General features: G+C 42.8%; 1 protein-coding gene across 2 annotated transcripts in view; it reads left to right on the top strand.

Moving 5' to 3' along the window:
• Nucleotides 1–17,589, top strand: part of BACH2 (BTB domain and CNC homolog 2) — a 361,717-nt gene that overhangs the window by 297,123 nt on the left and 47,005 nt on the right. The gene's annotated exons all lie outside the window — the stretch shown is intronic.

Genomic DNA, 17,589 nt, shown 5'->3' with positions numbered 1-17,589 from the left:
AGGTCCTAACCTTGAGAACAGGAAACAGATATCTAAACAGGAGCTAGAAGGGTGACCTCCAGGAATCTATGTGGTATCATCATTGCAGGAACATCTCTTTTGCCTTGGCCTCAGGTTGCTGGTACAGAACTATGTACTCTCCTAAGTTGTGACCATTCTTGATAAATTATAGATGCTTCTTGAATATCAACCATGAGTAAATCACAGTACATGTTGCCATGTTTTAGAGGTATCCTTCACCTCATCTCACTTATTTCATTGCCTTTTGTCTCCCACCTCTTCTACTTAGAGTCATTTCTTCTTGTTTCTTTTCTACTCACGTTGAGATTACCTGGTTCAGTCCTAAAACCTGTCCAAGAGATTATTAAGGAGGAGAGGCTTTGGGCTATTTTCTCCTGCCATTTTAGAGTGTGCAGAATGGCAGGGTGTGTACAACTTTCATGATATTTTTTAATGGCTGTTACTGTGTCAAGCCCAGGAAAAATACGAGATGGGGCACGCTGCTGTCCATTCAAACAAAACTGGTTCCATGTGACCGACTACACTTGCTCTCCTGACAGGTCTAAATAGAAAGGGCTTACTTGTTCAGCAGGGGAAATCATGCCTGGAAATAATGCCTGTGTAAATGTCTTGAAACTCAGACTGCTGAGTTTGCATTTGTTTAATTTCTAGGTTCTGCAACTACACAGTTGAATTTTTGTTGAGTAGATACGATGGCCTTTGAAAATGTACATACTTAGGAAATCACTGACTTCTTTATTTTTTTAATACTGCCTTTCATTACATTCTATCAAGGCTGCCTGTGTTCTCTGCAAATTGTTCGTGATCTCAGCAGACTGGTTGGACTAGGTCAGGATTCCAAACTAAAGTAGCTTGAAGCATGTGTCGTTCACAGGCTTATAGGAGACTTGGGGAAGTTTAAGAAAGCTCTGTTTGTTTTGCCAATTCACGAGTCCATATATTTTGCCAGCAGTATCCAGAGTCAATGAAAGTACTATCCACCTTGTCTTTCTTCCTTGTCGATTTTTGTATGAAGTGTTTAAGGAATACTAAGACCCATAACTCCTCTCAATTATTGTGGTAGAAAGTGAGGAATATAAAGGATTGAAAGTTAAAAGATAAGGCATGTTAAGTCATTTAGTCCAATCTCCCATCAAATTTGGAATCCTTTTGTGATAATGACATAGGTAGCTCTCCAGCCTCTGCTGGAACACCTCCAGCAGTGGGGAGCACACCACCGCTTAAGAACCCCTTTCATTTTGTACAACTGTGATTACTAAAAAATTCTTCATTTTTCATCGAAATCTACCTCCCTGAAATTTTCGTCTGTGGTCCTGTTTATGCCCTCTGGAATGGAAGAGAACAAAGCTCATCTCATCTTTCCATGATAGCACATTAACTCTCCAAAGACAACAGTTGTGTGGGCCCCATATGTCTCCCTTTCTCTGGGTTGAACATCCCTGGTTCCATCGACACCTGGGACATGGGTTCAGTGTTCATCATGGTGCTTTTTGCCTGGCCTGTTCTTAACATACAGCACCAGGACTAAATACAAGAGTCTCAGAGTGATCTAAACAGTAAAGAATCTAGGGAAGCTATAACCCCATCTCTGCGTTATACATCTCTTGATATAGCCCAGGTTGTGTTAAGTTTCCTGGCAACTGTGTCACAGTCCTGACACACCTCATTAAGCCAGAACTCTCCCATCCTGTTTTAACAAAGTTGACCTTTTTTTAAAAAGTATAGTTGATTTACAATTTTGTGCAGAGTTGACTTTTTAAATTCCAGTACGGGAATTGACACCTCTTTGTTAAATTGCATCCTTACACGTTTACACCATAATATCAGCCCATGGTCATCATTGAGGGTCTTGATTCTGTCTCCTAGCGTATCTTACCAGCTTGCCGCCCAAATCTTTTCCAAGTCAGAGACAGAAGTTAAGCATGACAGAGTAAGCAGAAAGCTGGGTCTTATCACCAGACAATTTTCCTCAGGTTGAAGCTGACAGTAATCCATCGCCCAGCCACTGATTGCTTAATTTTACTATCTTCTAGACCCCATTCTTTCATATGACTTAAAGAGTGAGCTAAGAGATGTCAGCTGCCTTGCTGAAATCCTGGGATGCTATTTCTACTGCATTCTCTGAGCAGTGATCCCATCAAAACCAGAAATGAAGTTTTGTTGGCATGACTTGGTCCTAATGAAGCTTGAATCACCTGCCACTTTCCTGTCTACATTCTGAGTGGGTGACGGTTTGTTTGCCAGACCCAGAAAGATCAAGTATACAATTCGTGTGGAATTCCAAGACTTAGTTTTACTCCCTAAGAGCATCAGAACTTTCAGAGGGTAGGTGGGAAGATTTAAAAGTGCCTCATGGAAAAAAAAAAAGAGTGCCTCATGCACATCTGGATTGAGTGACAGGGAAAATGTCAGGAGAAAAACAATCCTCCCTTATGTGTATACCTTATAAAAATGAAAAGAGGGCTTCCCTGGTGGCGCAGTGGTTGAGAGTCCGCCTGCCGATGCAGGGGACGCGGGTTCGTGCCCCGGTCCGGGAGGATCCCACGTGCCGCGGAGCGGCTGGGCCCGTGAACTATGGCCGCTGAGCCTGCGCGTCCGGAGCCTGTGCTCCGCAACGGGAGAGGCCATAGCAGTGAGAGGCCCGCGTACCACAAAAAAAAAAAGCGTAAGTCACCGTAATTCTTGGGGAGATGGCTGATAAAATTGGGATATGATTTAAAAACAGAAATGGAGGCTGGGTATTATTTAAAAAACAAACAAAACATACACTTTGAGTCGCTGAAGCCCATGGTGTTACACATCTCTATTAGAGAGAAAGTGAGATGAACAGAAATATGGTAGAAGGCAACCCCATCAGGCAAGGCTAGGCGTCAATGGGAGGGGTTCCTTAGGAGAAAGATGCCTAAGCCGGTTCCTTGACCGTGGAATGGGCTTGTAAATCCCACAGAATGAAATGCAGATTAAAAACACACACCAAAGTGGACAAAACGGAACCCTCCTGCACTGTTGGTGGGAATACAAATTGGTGCAGCCACTATGGAGAACAGTATGAGGTTCCTTAAGAAACTAAAACTAGAGTTGCTATATGATCCAGCAATCCCACTCCTGGGCATATATCCTGACAAAACTATAATTCAAAAAGATAAATGCACCCCAATGCTCGTAGCAGCTCTGTTCACAATAGCCAAGACATGGAAACAACTTAAATGTCCATCAACAGATGAATGGAGAAAGAAGATGTGGTACATATATACAATGGAATAGTACGCAGCCATTAAAAAGAATGAAATAATGCTGTTTGCAGTAACATGGATGCACCTAGAGATTATCGCACTAAGGGTAGTAAGTCAGAGAAAGACAAATACCACATGATATCACTTATATGTGGAATCTAAAATATGACACAAATGAACTTATCTATGAAATAGAAACAGACTCACAGACATAGAAAACAGACTTGTGGTTGCCAAGAGGGATGAATTGGGAGTTTGCCAGATGCAAACTATTATGTATAGAATGGATAAACAAGGGCGTACAGTATAGCACAGGGAACTATAGTCAATATTCTGTGATAAACCATAATGGAAAAGGATATGAAAAAGAATGTATATATATGTATATATATGGATAACTGAATCACTTTGCCGTACAGCAGAAATTAATGCAACATTATAAATCAACTATACTTCAATAAAATAAATTTTAAAAAATAAAATTGAAAAGACATACACACCAAAAAGAAGCATCATCACAGAGCTCCCCCAATGCACAGCCCCAGCACTAGGAGCCCACCCGCCATGCAGGAGGCTGAGTTCAGTTCACCTCCAACATCAGCCTCTCTTCCTGTCTTTCCGTTTTCCTGTTTGAGTCTCCCTCAGATACCCCGTTTGTGAGAAAGGTCTTACAAGTCCTGCTGTAAGAGAACTGGGGCGTGCAGGCAGCAGCCCAGGACCCTCCATCTTCCAACCCCTGCCCTGTTTTCCTAGAGCTGTGCTTCAGTTCCTCACGCCCCTCCTTTCCAGCATCAGCAATGACTGAATCCTGAAAAACGCTGCTGCGGAGTTATTTTTGGCTCCCTTCCCTCCAGCCCCAGAGTCTGCCGCTCATCGACAACCATTAACAGCTGTTAGAAGGGGCTTTCAAATCCCTGGCTTCTTGCTGAAGTGCTTTAACACCAGTTTTCTATGAGCTCAGCCACACTGGAGAGGTGAAAGAAACATGCCAGAAGAGTTACATAAAATGCCCTTCGTTTGGGGAGTCTGGTTTTTCTCCCTTTTCTGCAGGAAAACTAAGCCTCTGACAGAAGCTGTGAAGGCACCGCCCAGCTGAGTCCCTGTACAGGCTGATGAATCCAGATGATCTCATGTGACGGCCCCAGCGGCGGCCCTGGGTCATTCTCAGGGTCACAAGTCTGTGCATCCTTGGTATGAGAATTTCAGCATCCTGCCCTCACAGAGCTGTAGCTACCCCACTGCAGCATCTGGAGTTCTGGACTAGACACCAGGGAGGTGGCCTGTCACCACGGAAGCTGGAAGCTGCCTCCAGGGCCCCCTGAGGCCACCCGAAAACCCAAACCCAGGAGCCCATGGCTGCCAGTGAGGCTCCCATGTGGCTCCTTCCCTACAAAGGATTGAGAACTCAGTAGATGTTTGGAAAGTTCTGCGCTCCTTGTCAATGTTAATCCATTAATTCACACTAGCTCCAGAAAGGATACCGATGATGTTGCTGGTCAGGGATTAATGCTTCATGGCTACCTATACTTTGCCGCTTTTTACCCCTTCACTTTTTAGGGCAGTCACCCCCTACCGCAGGGGAGTGACACATCCTCTGACCCTGTTCCAGACTGGAAAATACGAGAGACCATGTCCAGATGTCTCCCACCTCAGCACTTAGCCAGAATAATTATTCAGCCTCCTAATCCCAGTATTTCCCATCATATGAATATTTGTAGCACAACTTGGAAGTGAAATGATTTTAAGTGTTATACGAAGAACTTGTTTTCAGAATCACTGTGCTTATCTTAATATGTATTCGAAAAAGTGTAGCTCACATGTTAAACCTGAGATTTCAGATAGTGTTGCTTAGGAGGAGGTTCTAAGCTAAATTTAATTTGTAAACAAAGTGAGTTGCATTAGAGAATATATTAAAAATTGTGACATTTGGTCATAAGTGTCTGTAGTTTGGGAGACACTCCATAATTCAGTAATTTTTCTGTCCACTAGTCCTGTCTGTTTTGTGCGATCCCTCCCCAAAGAAAGCCACAATGGCAGCTTATTGAGAACACAGGTCATGCCTATTTTCATAAGTTTTGTAATAAAGCGTAAGGAAATATAAGGCTTTTTGCATTAAGTACATTTTTAAAATTTATTTATTTATTTGGCTGCACTGGGTCTTAGTTGCGGCACATGGGATCTCCGTTGCGTCGTGAGGGATCTTTAGTTGCGGCATGTGGGATCTAGTTCTCTGACCAGGGATCGAACCTGGACCCCCTACATTGGGAGCACAGAGTCTTAGCCACTGGACCACCAAGGAAGTCCCACATTAAGTATATTTAGACGAAAATAATTTTTATGTGTGTTTCTTGGTTATCTGATTTGGTTTTTTCTTCCAAAATAGTCTAGCTCTCCTGCTTGGGTCCCTAAGCGTCTATACCACCTCCTCACCTGCTTCTATACACTTCCTCATGGTGAGGGTAGAGAATGATGCTCTCTTTGATGATGACTACCCTGTGCTGAGAATTTCTTCGGGACTCGCTTAGATGATTTACACTTACCCTAACTCAGTTCTTTGGAACCCACCTCTGCCTCTCTCCCTCCTTCTCTTCTCATGTTTTAACTCAGTGATGTTCTAAAGAAGGTCTATTTGTTTGGCTATTGTGGACATCCTCATAACTTAAATATAACTTCCCAAGAATGGATACAGAGGGCGGTGGATTTAATGTCAATAACCCCGTTTTTTATTGCCAAAATGTAGGGTAGGGAGAAGACATGGCAAGAGTTGAGGCAGGACAGGTCATTGGAGCCCAATTATAAAGAGCCTTGAATGCCATGCTTGAGGGGCTTGGGTTTTATTCTACAGGAAGCAGGTTGACAAAATGATTGTCGTTAGGAAGATGAACCAGGCAGCAGTACAGCGGAAGGATTCAGGGAGAAAGAGACAATGGCCAGGTTGTTGCAGTGGCCTAAGCAAGAAGTAATGAGGCCGTGAAATTAGGCATGTTCGTTGGAAAAGAAAGAGATAGATGACTTTTAAAGAGCAAAGGGAGGGGCTTCTCTGGTGGCACAGTGGTTAAGAATCTGCTTGCCAATGCAGGGGACACGGGTTCAAGCCCTGGTCCAGGAAGATCCCACGTCATGGAGCAACTAAGCCCGTGTGCCACAACTACTGAGCCTGCAATCTAGAGCCTGTGAGCACAAATACTGAGCCCTCATGCAACAACTAGTGAAACCTGCCCACCTAGAGCCCGTGCTCCACAACAAGAGAAGCCACCGCAATGAGAAGCCCACACGCCGCAATGAAGAGTAGCCCCCGCGCACCGCAACTAGAGAAAGCCCGCGCGCAGCAACGAAGACCCAACGCAGCCAATAAATAAATAAATTTATAAAGACCAAAGGGAAACAGAAAAGACCCAAAATTGTATCATAGTTTTCAATGATACATTCGTCGACTTACTTGTTTATTATCTGTTTCTTTCTCTAGATCAGTGTTGTCCAATAGCATTTTCTATGATGATGGAAATGTTCTTCTGCACTGACCAGTATGGTAACCGCTAGTTGCATGTGACTATCAAGCACTTGAAACGTAGCTAGAGGAGCTAAGGAACTGAATTTTAAATTTTAATTAATTTTAATATAAAGAGTCACACATGGCTTAGTGACCACCATTTGGACAGTGCAGGACAAGAGTCCAAGTTCCAAGCATCATGCCTGCCTTGTTTGTCATTATGTCCCTGGAGCCTAGCACAGTGTCTGGCACATAGTAGGCACTCAATAAATATTTGATGAGTGAATGAAAAGAAACCCTATAAAACAGAAGTAAGGATTATGTCCTATTCAAACCAGGAGACTTCTTTATGGGGAATTTTGGCTCCCACTTAAAGAAGGAGGAGGAAGATGGAGATTTCCCATAGACATTGAGGATATTTCCCAAAGGTTTAAACCGAAGCTCCCAGCATGTGCAGGTGAAGCCACATCATAGGTGAATGTCCAACAGTGGTGGGAACATCCAGGGTCAGGGTCTATTCGGTCCCTGCCTTCTTGGCCTTCATTTCTGGCTCTTACAGTGCACAGCACCCAAGCGTTTTCCTGAAATATGTAAAGGGTAGTGATCAAAATCAAAACAAATTTTAGGAGGAATGAGAAAAAGAAAATGTGTTAGAGCTGCTTTGTTAGAATGGCTGTAGAGGTGGGGGAGGTCACACATGATCTGGAGTGAGGCGCTCAGGACTCGAGTCCCACGACTGTGGGCAGGTTGCTTAAACTCTCCGCACCACAGTTTTATAGAAAATGAGAATAAGAATCATCACACTTCACTTCCCAAGCTGTTGGGAGGAAGAAGTGACATAAAAATATATAATGACAATATAGTCCATAAATTTTCATTCAGATGTTTCTTATAATTCACACGCACTGGGCTCATAGCTGAATGCATGTCTGAAAGGCACAGTTATATTAAAATACAATCCTGATACGTGCCTTTCGGAAAAAGAGAAATAAGAAGTCATCAGATTCTAGACGACTGTATTCAAAAAAGGAACTGAACAATCCAAAAAAAAAGACTTTTATCTCTCAATATTAATATTAAAAAAAACTCCAGGAAAGTTGATACCGCAACTTCCTTCTAGTAGCTTATGATTCAATAGTGCTTGTTGCCAGGAAGTTCCTGATCCAGGAACTTGCCCAGGACCACCTCGCGTTTCCCTCTGTAGCCCTTCATACCCTTCCCTCATCTTCCCTGCTCTGTACTTTTATCCCCTGCCTTTGGCCCCCTGTCCTAGCAATGAATTTAGGCTCTTTTCTCCATGAACTGATCTCCCCAAACTCACAACTTCGGCAGCACCTGTAGCCTTCTATTAAGAAATATCTCCAGCCACCTGAGTCCCACAGAACCACCGCTTTCCCTCCTGCCCCGCCCCCATCTGCCTTTCTTCACTCTCCGTGATTATAGCAAAAGTTGTTATCATTCCACTTGTACTCACCAACCACAGACATGGAGCTCTGTCTAACCCTGTCAAATCACATCACATTGACTGAGGTGGACCAAATCACATGCTTCCTGTAGGTAACAGCTACTTAGAGGAAAGACTCAAGATTTGGCCCGTGTGTCATATTCTCAGTGCTGTGCCCCAGATGCAATATTTTTAAAAGAATTCCTGTTGAAAATGGTTATTACACTGCCACTAGAATCATTTTCTCATAGTACGTCATCCCATTTCTTCAAAGACTTCCTTAAATATGACCTCTCTCTGGTCTCTTTTTCATTTTCTCAGTTTAATATACTTATATTAAATAATAATAAGGGGCCATAACAATAAACAATTTAAATAAAATGCTCATCAATTCAGGGAACCTGAACATCAGTTTTCAGTTTTCACCATCATGTTCCCCAATATTCTTCCTCATTGAGAACCTATTCTCTTTCTAATTGGATTTAAAGACAGGAATCACTATAAATCTTACTGGCTTTCATCATATATAAGCTTGAATAATTATTTTCTGTCTTGCATTTGGGTTTTAATCTTTTTTCTTCCCAAAATATTACCATCTAATTGAGCCTAATCAGAATTTATACCATTTGTCATCTTTAAATTTTAATTCTAATTCAGGCATCTCCTTAGGCTTAACACATAAAGAATAAGGCCCCTCTAACCCCTGTCATTGGTAAAAATACTGAAAATCAGTGGACCTACAGCCAGTCCATAGTATACCTGATTGTATTAACAAAAGGGTAAAATTGTAGATATGCTAAAATTATACAAAAGATACACAGAATGAAAATAATATATTTTAAAATCCTATGATGTAAAGAAAGAAAAGTTACACAGACTTTACAAAAAAAGAGAAAGCAGCAGAAGGTTCAACACCTTGCAGCGGAGGCCAGTGGGGTTCTGCAGATGCGCTGTTAGGTGATTTACCTACCTAAGGTCTGGGTTCTCAGCAAGTGTCCTCAGGGCTGAAAGGCATTAAAGAAAACCCACACCTGGCACTTCTGCTCCCTCTGAAGGGTGGCCACTCAGGCGTGGTACCTGATAGTAAGGGTTAGCCCCAGTGGTCTAGCTCTGTTCCCAGATCTGCCACTGTAAACAGTCTCACCTGGATTCTAATCATAGTCATAAATCAACCTAGTATAAGGGTACTTATAAAGCATTTTTCTATACAGTACTGCATACAGCCAAACTTAGTCCCATCTTCATATGGAAAGCCAGGTGTGTTTTTCACTTTTCATTGTACCAAGGCTGATACGAGGCAGGAGTCCTCCCTTGAAACGGATTTTTTTTTTCCTAATATGCAAGTTACATAACTGTGAGAAGAATCTTTAGTTCACATTTGCACTACTTGAAACATTTCCATTGTTTCATGCATTGGTCCATGCAAATGCAGGTTACATTTTTTTAAATTCTCAATCATTATCTTTTTATTTATTTTTATGTTTTTGGCCACGCCGCACGGTATGCGGGATCTTAGTTCCCCAACCAGGGATTGAACCCGTGCCCCCTGCAATGGAAGCACGGAGTCCTAACCACTGGACCACCAGGTAATTCCCCAGGTGATTTTTTTTTTTGTGGTACGTGGGCCTCTCACTGTTGTGGCCTTTCCCGCTGTGGAGCACAGGCTCCGGACGCGCAGGCTCAGCGGCCATGGCTCACGGGCCCAGCCACTCCGCGGCATGTGGGATCCTCCCGGACCAGTGCACGAACCCATGTCCCCTGCATCGGCAGGCAGACTCTCAACCACTGCGCCACCAGGGAAACCCCCCAGGTGACATTTTTGGTGGCCCAGTGGCTAGGGAACAAAGGCTAGGATAGGCAATTTAGCTACATTACATTCCAAAAGTTTGTTGAGAAATTAGTTGTCTGAACTGCTGAGAGTGTCTTTTATCCTGGAAACAGGTTATGAATAGTGGCTACTTTCTTAAATCAGCTCCCAAATCTCCTATCTGTATCGCCTTTCATTTTTTGAAATTTATTCAGGGAACAGATGTTTATCATCATGCAAAGCGAGAAGGAAGTTAATTCTGTAGTCTAGGAATAAGCGAAGGGCTATGACATTACAAAGGAGGAATAGATAATTCTAATGAGAGAATAAGAGAAGTTCTCGTGGAGGAGAGGAGGTGAGAGTGGGATTTCAGTAGGTGTGGGGGGGAAAGGCCCTCTCAAGTTGAGTGTCCCTCCATTATATGCCTGTCACAACTTTCTATATCTCTGTCATTGCAACTTGTACACTGCACTGTAATTGAAGTATTGCTTGTCCGTCTCCTCATTTGGACAGTAAGATCCGTATGCAAGATTTCTGAGTGGTGGTAGTGGTGATGTTAGTTTTTTTTTTTTTTTTGCGGTACGCGGGCCTCTCACTGCTGTGGCCTCTCCCGTTGCGGAGCACAGGCTCCGGACGCGCAGGCTCAGCGGCCATGGCTCAGGGGCCCAGCCGCTCCGCGTTCTGTGGGATCTTCCCGGACCGGGGCACGAACCCGTGTCCCCTGCATCGGCAGGCGGACTCTCAGCCACTGCGCCACCAGGGAAGCCCTGGTGATGTTAATTTTGATCTGTACATCCATCATCTAGGACGATGCCAACATGGTAGCCATTTGGTTAACGTCCGTCAAATAAATGAAGGGTCTCCTTTAGGAAAGTTCTAGAGGTGTGAACATGTGTAGTGTATATTAGGTGAGAATGAGAAGAAAGACTTGGAACAGAATCACTGAGAGCCAGAGGCCTGAATGCCAGCAAAGACGATCTCATAGGATTCTAGTTCTGATGCATTTTTTTTTTTAAGCCACACCTAACTTCTATTCATACTGTCATTTTTCTTTAATGGGACAATTCTTTGGAGTTCCAGCTAAGGGACCCAGTGCCAAGGATGCAGGAGCTTCCTCTGGGGAGGGATGGAGATCTTAGCACAGCCGTCACTTACCCCTATGGATGGGTATAAACGAACCAGTGGACCTACCCACACCGGCCGCGCTGGGAGTTCACAGTTGGAAAACAAAGGGCAGTTGCTTCGCTGAGCCTTCCTGAGGTCTTGCCTGCCATTCACTTTTAAGTCCAGCTTATTCATAAAGTGAGGGCTGTTTGTAAGTCAGGGACAGCATGTGTTTCATAAAAATGCTTTCAGTATCAGATTCTCTGTCTCTCTGCCACTCGCACAAACATACGTGAACATTTTGGCTTTTCTTTGCATTAGCAATTTATGTCTCTCCCTCCTCCCTTTTAAAGTTATAAGTTAATGTTTGTATGTTTATTTCGTATCTTTTAAGGCTAACCCAACCCAGGCAGTAAATTTAGGCTGGAGCAGCAGTCACCCCGGCTGCTGGCAAACAGCCTGGAATCAGGGCCTGGGCAGCCTCCTCTGGCTAACTGCAGAGTTCACTCTCTAGGCTTCGGTTTCATCACTATCATTATGAACGAGAAGTCTAGAGTTAATTACAGTGCATGAATGGGAGATATTCCTGGACTTATTTGCATTAATTACTTGCTGGTAGTTCCTCTGCTGAGGTCTCCATCCTTGTTTTTACAGAGCTTTTGGCAGTGTTTCTGCAGTTGGTGTGTGAATTTTTATGATCTGTTGCGTGTTATTCGTGCAATTTCCTGCTCTGTAATGGTATCAGTTTTCCAGACACAGAGGAATACAGACTAAAACCCAGGAGCCTGCATTAGCATAAAATGTCCCAGTTCTGTCAGTTTGAGTAATTTGTCTCTTTGTCTCCACTCTATATGATAAGTGCTATTAATGGTTGCAGCACTTCATATGTCAAAGTCTTTCTTCCTAATGACTTAAAAATGCGGTTTATTTCCCCTTTTTGTGTTATTTTTCTCATTTAGCATTCCACTCAAGTATAGATTTATGCCATGCTCTTTCATTATCTTACTGGTCGCAGCACCGGAGTGATTACATATGGTGTAGAGTATGCGTAAAGATGTGATCCCAGGGGCAGCAGCTGCTGATGCAAGCTGAAAATAGATCCAGCCTACGCTCAGCACTTTTCCCAGAGGCCTTTTATTTATTAGTAGCAGTCTCGGTACAGGACAGCTTGGATCCTCATTTAGCAAGATGACTTTTTGCCTTTCCCAACAGTGCAATGACTTTGCTCTATTTACTGACACTGCTGTGTAATTTTTTTTTAACTGCCTTGTATCTCAGCAATGACTGAACCTAACATAAATTGTAATATAATCTCGGTATATAATGAACTCAAGAAACGACAGGCTCCATTTGAAGTAATGGAGCTTGACAGATCTAAGGTTTAAATTAAATAATCCTATTTGTAAGACAGCATTTGTACACGGTGCACTGCTTTAAAATGAATTTCTATTCTTCTCTAGTGTTTCCTACACCGTTTTCAGTATTCTCCTTTTCAAAGGGACTTTTTTCCAGAAAGAAATGCATTGCCAAGCCAACAGCTCTTTCATAAGGAAAGAATAAAATGAATTTTTTTTTTACCCATTTCAATCACTGAACTGGAACCAGCATCATTAATGATTAGAGATGGGTAGTTATTAATCCAAGCTGGCAAATCCAAATAGCTTAGACTTTCCATCAGCACAGAACATCTGTGATAGAAATATAATAGCGGAATTTAGGATTAAGATAATAGCTAACCTTCTGCGCATGTTTTAGGTTCAAGTAGGTATTTTTCAGTAAATCTGAAGAGTCCTAATAATGAATATATGTATGCATTTTCTGAATACACCCAAGAAGAACTATTTTGTAATGTCATTCTTCTCATTGAAAGAGGTACGTTAGACAGGATGAGGAAGTTCGTTGTACATACTAACAGCATCAAGCTAGGCATTCCTCTCTGCATGATACATTTTTCCAAATTGCAAAAATAAAAAATACCATTTAACAGTTTATAGGCAGATGACAATTTGAGAGTATCACTTATTGGCAGGACCTAGTCATCTGATGAGGAAGCCTTAGGAAAAATGAATTTATAGATAGAGAGCGGACCTCCTCCTGATGAAATAGTAAATGTAGGAGGCAACTTAGTAAATTTGCTTTTTGCTATTTTGTGTGTGATTTTACCTGCTGCAGGACCAAGCAGCCATTAGAGAAGGCAGTTCCCTCTTTTAATTTGTCATTGCCCTGAAAGAGTCCCGTGGGTTCTTCTGTTAGGTAACAGATTTTATTAATTCCATGATCGAATGAAAGTTACATGGGGTAAACACATGGTTTCCTGCTGGGTTGGGTTAAAAATTAAAACAATGATTCATGATAAAGAAGTACAGCGCAATAGATTCATTTTAGTGGATACATGACCCATAATGTTGTTGAAAGAGCAGTAATTCAAACCATTCCTTGGAATGGGTTTCCTTATCCCTTGGAAATAAGCAAACCAAGGGGCATTTCAGCTGAGTAAGAGAAGCCTCCTTTATCCTGCTCACATGCACAGTTGCAGGAGAAAGCGTAAGACCACAGCGTTCCATCAGCTGTGATGTCTGTTGTTGCGTCTGTTCTTTCAAGTTCCTTTGGGAGCTTAGACTGCTAATAGGCTGCGTTGCTGTAACTAGGGCAGCCGTCTGCACCCTGCCTTTTAAGATGCCCTCTGTCGGCATAGGTGGAAGGCAAGCAGGAGCTTGCCTGCGGCTACGGTGCCTGCTTTTTCTACTCTTTTTATTTTGTCTTCCCTTCTTTCCCTCCCATCCTGCTTCCCACTCTCATACAAAGAGCACCCAAGCTTGTTCTCCAGGCTCATCCCTAATTCCCTCCATCGTGACACAGTAATGTTACAGCTGATTTCATTCTCTGTCTAGTGGCCTCAGAACAGGGGGTGGTGATCTTGCTTGCTATGGGAAGAGTGATACTCAGACATGACAGAATTAATTAAGGATGGGGTTTAAGTATTAACTCTTAATTTCCTAGTTCTTGTGGTTCTAAATTAGATAAAGTGTTGTTAAAACTGGGAAAGCGTGAGCATTTATGTGTGTGTGTGTCTGTCGCCAAAACCGACAATTCAGTTGTTGGATCAATTGAATTGACCTTGTTTTTCTCGTGAAACACATCGACTGTATTATGAAACAAGCAGCCCAAATGAAGAGAAACATTTCACATATCTTGTCGAATATTTCATGGGGACCTCTGAAAGCTGATACTTCCCTTGTGCCACCAGATCTGAAATGAGAACAAAAGCACTTCATTTTTGATAAGTGGGACGTTGTTTTTTTCTGAACCTTTTTACTTCCAAGATGTCTTACGAGAGTTATCTCAGTTTGGGCTAAGCTTCCCAATAAATGATGGAGAGTCTGAAGGAGGCTCTTGGAGTCAATGATATAGCAAGTGGTTTGTAAACCGAAGACTAAAGGAAGAAATGGGTTACCAAATAGGGACCAAGGAGAGAAAGAAGGAAAAAACCAACTTTATTGAGCACCTGTTGTGTGCCTAGTGAATGTGATGATAACTTGAGCAAAATAACAAAGATTTTAGTATCAGAGGAACAAAAGAAGAAGTTCAATGGACTTACAGGGTTGGCTTTCTTTTTTTCTTGTTTGCTTTTTTTTTTGCGGTACGCGGGCCTCTCACTGGCCTCTCCCGTTGCGGAGCACAGGCTCCGGATGCACAGGCTCAGCGACCATGGCTCACGGGCCCAGCCACTTCGTGGCATGTGGGATCCTCCCGGACCGGGGCACGAACCCATGTCCCTTGCATCAGCAGGCGGACTCTCAACCACCGCGCCACTAGGGAAGCCCTTGGCTTTCTTTTAATGGAACACTATGTTTTGTAGAAGTGTTTGAATAGAAGAAAGAAAAGGAGGAGAGACAGAGAAGGAATAAATGAAGTTGTTCAAGTCTCTTTAAAGAGGTAATAATAAGATGGAAGAATTTCAGCCACTAGGACAGAACTACATCAGCCAATTTTAATACCAAGGTAGCTGCTAGCCAAGTAGAAATGTAATATTCATTTTCATTCCTGTATTCCATTAGCAAAATTTCTGGCTCTTCAGATCCTTTTGAAAATAGAGAAGTCTGCATCTGAAGCTTTGCCTGGTCGAGGGTCTGCCTCACCCAGAAAACATCCTCAGGACGCCAAACTCAATGGGATTTTTTTCAGTGGATAACACCAGCCAATTCTGAGTCTGATTTAAAACTCACTGTATAAACTCCTCCTAGCTTACTACAGCTGTAAGTGTCCTCTATTTTTTATTGCCGACTCTTTCTGTAGAACATACATCCACTCCACTTTCCACACTTCAGATTTCAAGTGGAGGAGAGCTATTTGAAGGCCTACTCTCAAAAATAACTTGTTGAACCTTGCAGAACCTGCTTTAAAAGCTGCCACGAGTATAGATGTGTATGTGCTTATGTTGGTTTTTTTTTTAGCTTTCAACTGTAGATTTTTTAATTGAAGTATATTTGATTTACAATATTGTGTTAGTTTCAGGTGTCCAGCACAGTGATTCAGATATATATATATAGATATATAGATATATTCTTTTTCAGATTCTTTTCCTTCATAGGTTATTATAAAATATTGAGTATAGTTCCCTGTGCTATATAGTAGGTCCTTGTTAGTTATCTATTTTATATAAAGCAGTATGTGTCTGTTAATCCCGAACTCCTGACTTATCCCTCCCCCACCCTTTTCCCCTTTGGTACCATAAGTTTGTTTTCTATGTTTGTGAGTCTCTTTCTGTTTTGGAAATACGTTCATTTGTATCTTTCTTTTTAAAGGTTCCACTATATGTGCTTACTTTTTGAAAATGATCTTTGACCCAAGAAAATTATAGCATTTGTATATATGGGCATGCAGTTATGCAGTGAGGTTTGTTTTTTTTTTTTTTGCGGTACGCAGGCCTCTCACTGTTGTGGCCTCTCCCGTTGCGGAGCACAGGCTCCAGACGCGCAGGCTCAGCAGCCATGGCTCACGGGCCCAGCTGCTTCGCGGCATGTGGGATCTTCCCGGACTGGGGCACGAACCCGTGTCCCCTGCATCGGCAGGCGGACTCTCAACCACTGCGCCACCAGGGAAGCCCCTGCAGTGAGCTTTTTTAAGGTACTGTTTTAAACAAGCTAGAGCCCATATCCCTCTAGTTTGGGTTATGTCCTGTTCTTCTGAAAGGATACATATGCTTCATTAAGCTAAGATTTATTAGCAAGGCCAGCAGGTGATAATGGGACAGTAATTTTTACATATCAATTTTGACTTGATGCCCTTACTTCTCAGCAAGGAGAAATATTAAAAGATCTTGCTAGTGCAGCATGATGCATGGGAAGTGAGAAAGTCAAAGGAGTGCTTTTCTTCCATGATATACTGGGAATCATAAAACCTTGGTCTTAAAAGTCATCTGACCCAGCACTAAGGAAAAGGGCTATATTTTCTCTTTGGTACATCCCTTGGGTCTAATCTAGTGATGATGATGATTAAAAATAACCTTTATTGAGGGCTTCCCTGGTGGCGCAGTGGTTGAGAGTCCGCCTGCCGATGCAGGGGACACGGGTTCGTGTCCCAGTCCGGGAAGATCCCACGTGCCGTGGAGCGGCTGGGCCCGTGAGCCATGGCCGCTGAGCCTGCATGTCCGGAGCCTGTGCTCCACAACGGGAGAGGCCACAACAATGAGAGGCCCGCATACTGCAAAAAAAAAAAAACCTTTATTGAGCATTCACTATGTGCCAGGCACTGCTCCATGCACTTTACATGTTTAACTCATTGTCACTATAGGATTGCTACTGTTATTACTCCCATAGGCCAGATGAGGAAACTGAGGCAAGAGAGATTAATTAACTTGCCCGAAGGTCAGCTCCTAAATTAAGGAGCCAAATTATGAGCCTAGGCAACCTGACTCCAGAGCCCATGTTCTTAACCCTTGGCCTCAGTGATGACAATAGGAATGCTCATTAAAGATGTAAGTGCTGGGTTTTTAACAGGTGGAAAATAAGGCCTGGGGTCACAAACATGTCAGCTGTAGGAGTGGAGACAGCAAGTCTCTCCAGCCTTTGTTCAAGGTTTCCCTCTGCCACACAGAAGTCCCTGTGAGCCCAGCACTAGAAATTTGCCTTTACACAAGAAATAATGAAAAAGATGCTGAAAAAATCTTAATGTAAAATGAAAGCAAAGAGAAAATACCTGAGATCTGAAATTTTCGTGCTTTTTCTTCACTTTACCCATTGATGACTCCTCAATTCACTCCACTTGATCACATAAAGACCTGAATATCTAGGTCACCTTGGCTTACATAAGGACTTGCCTTTGTCTGCAGCCTCAGTTTTGAAGCACTGAAAGCATAAGACACATCTGAGGACTTCCCTGGTGGTGCAGTGGTTAAGAATCTGCCTGCCAATGCAGGGGACATGGGTTTGAGCCCTGGTCCGGGAAGATCCCACATGCCACGGAGCAGCTAAGCCCGTGCGTCACAACT

This window comes from Tursiops truncatus, chromosome 12, assembly GCF_011762595.2.
Source record: "Tursiops truncatus isolate mTurTru1 chromosome 12, mTurTru1.mat.Y, whole genome shotgun sequence".
In the NCBI taxonomy this organism is placed as follows: domain Eukaryota; kingdom Metazoa; phylum Chordata; class Mammalia; order Artiodactyla; family Delphinidae; genus Tursiops; species Tursiops truncatus.
This window is presented reverse-complemented; position numbering and strand designations above follow the sequence as displayed.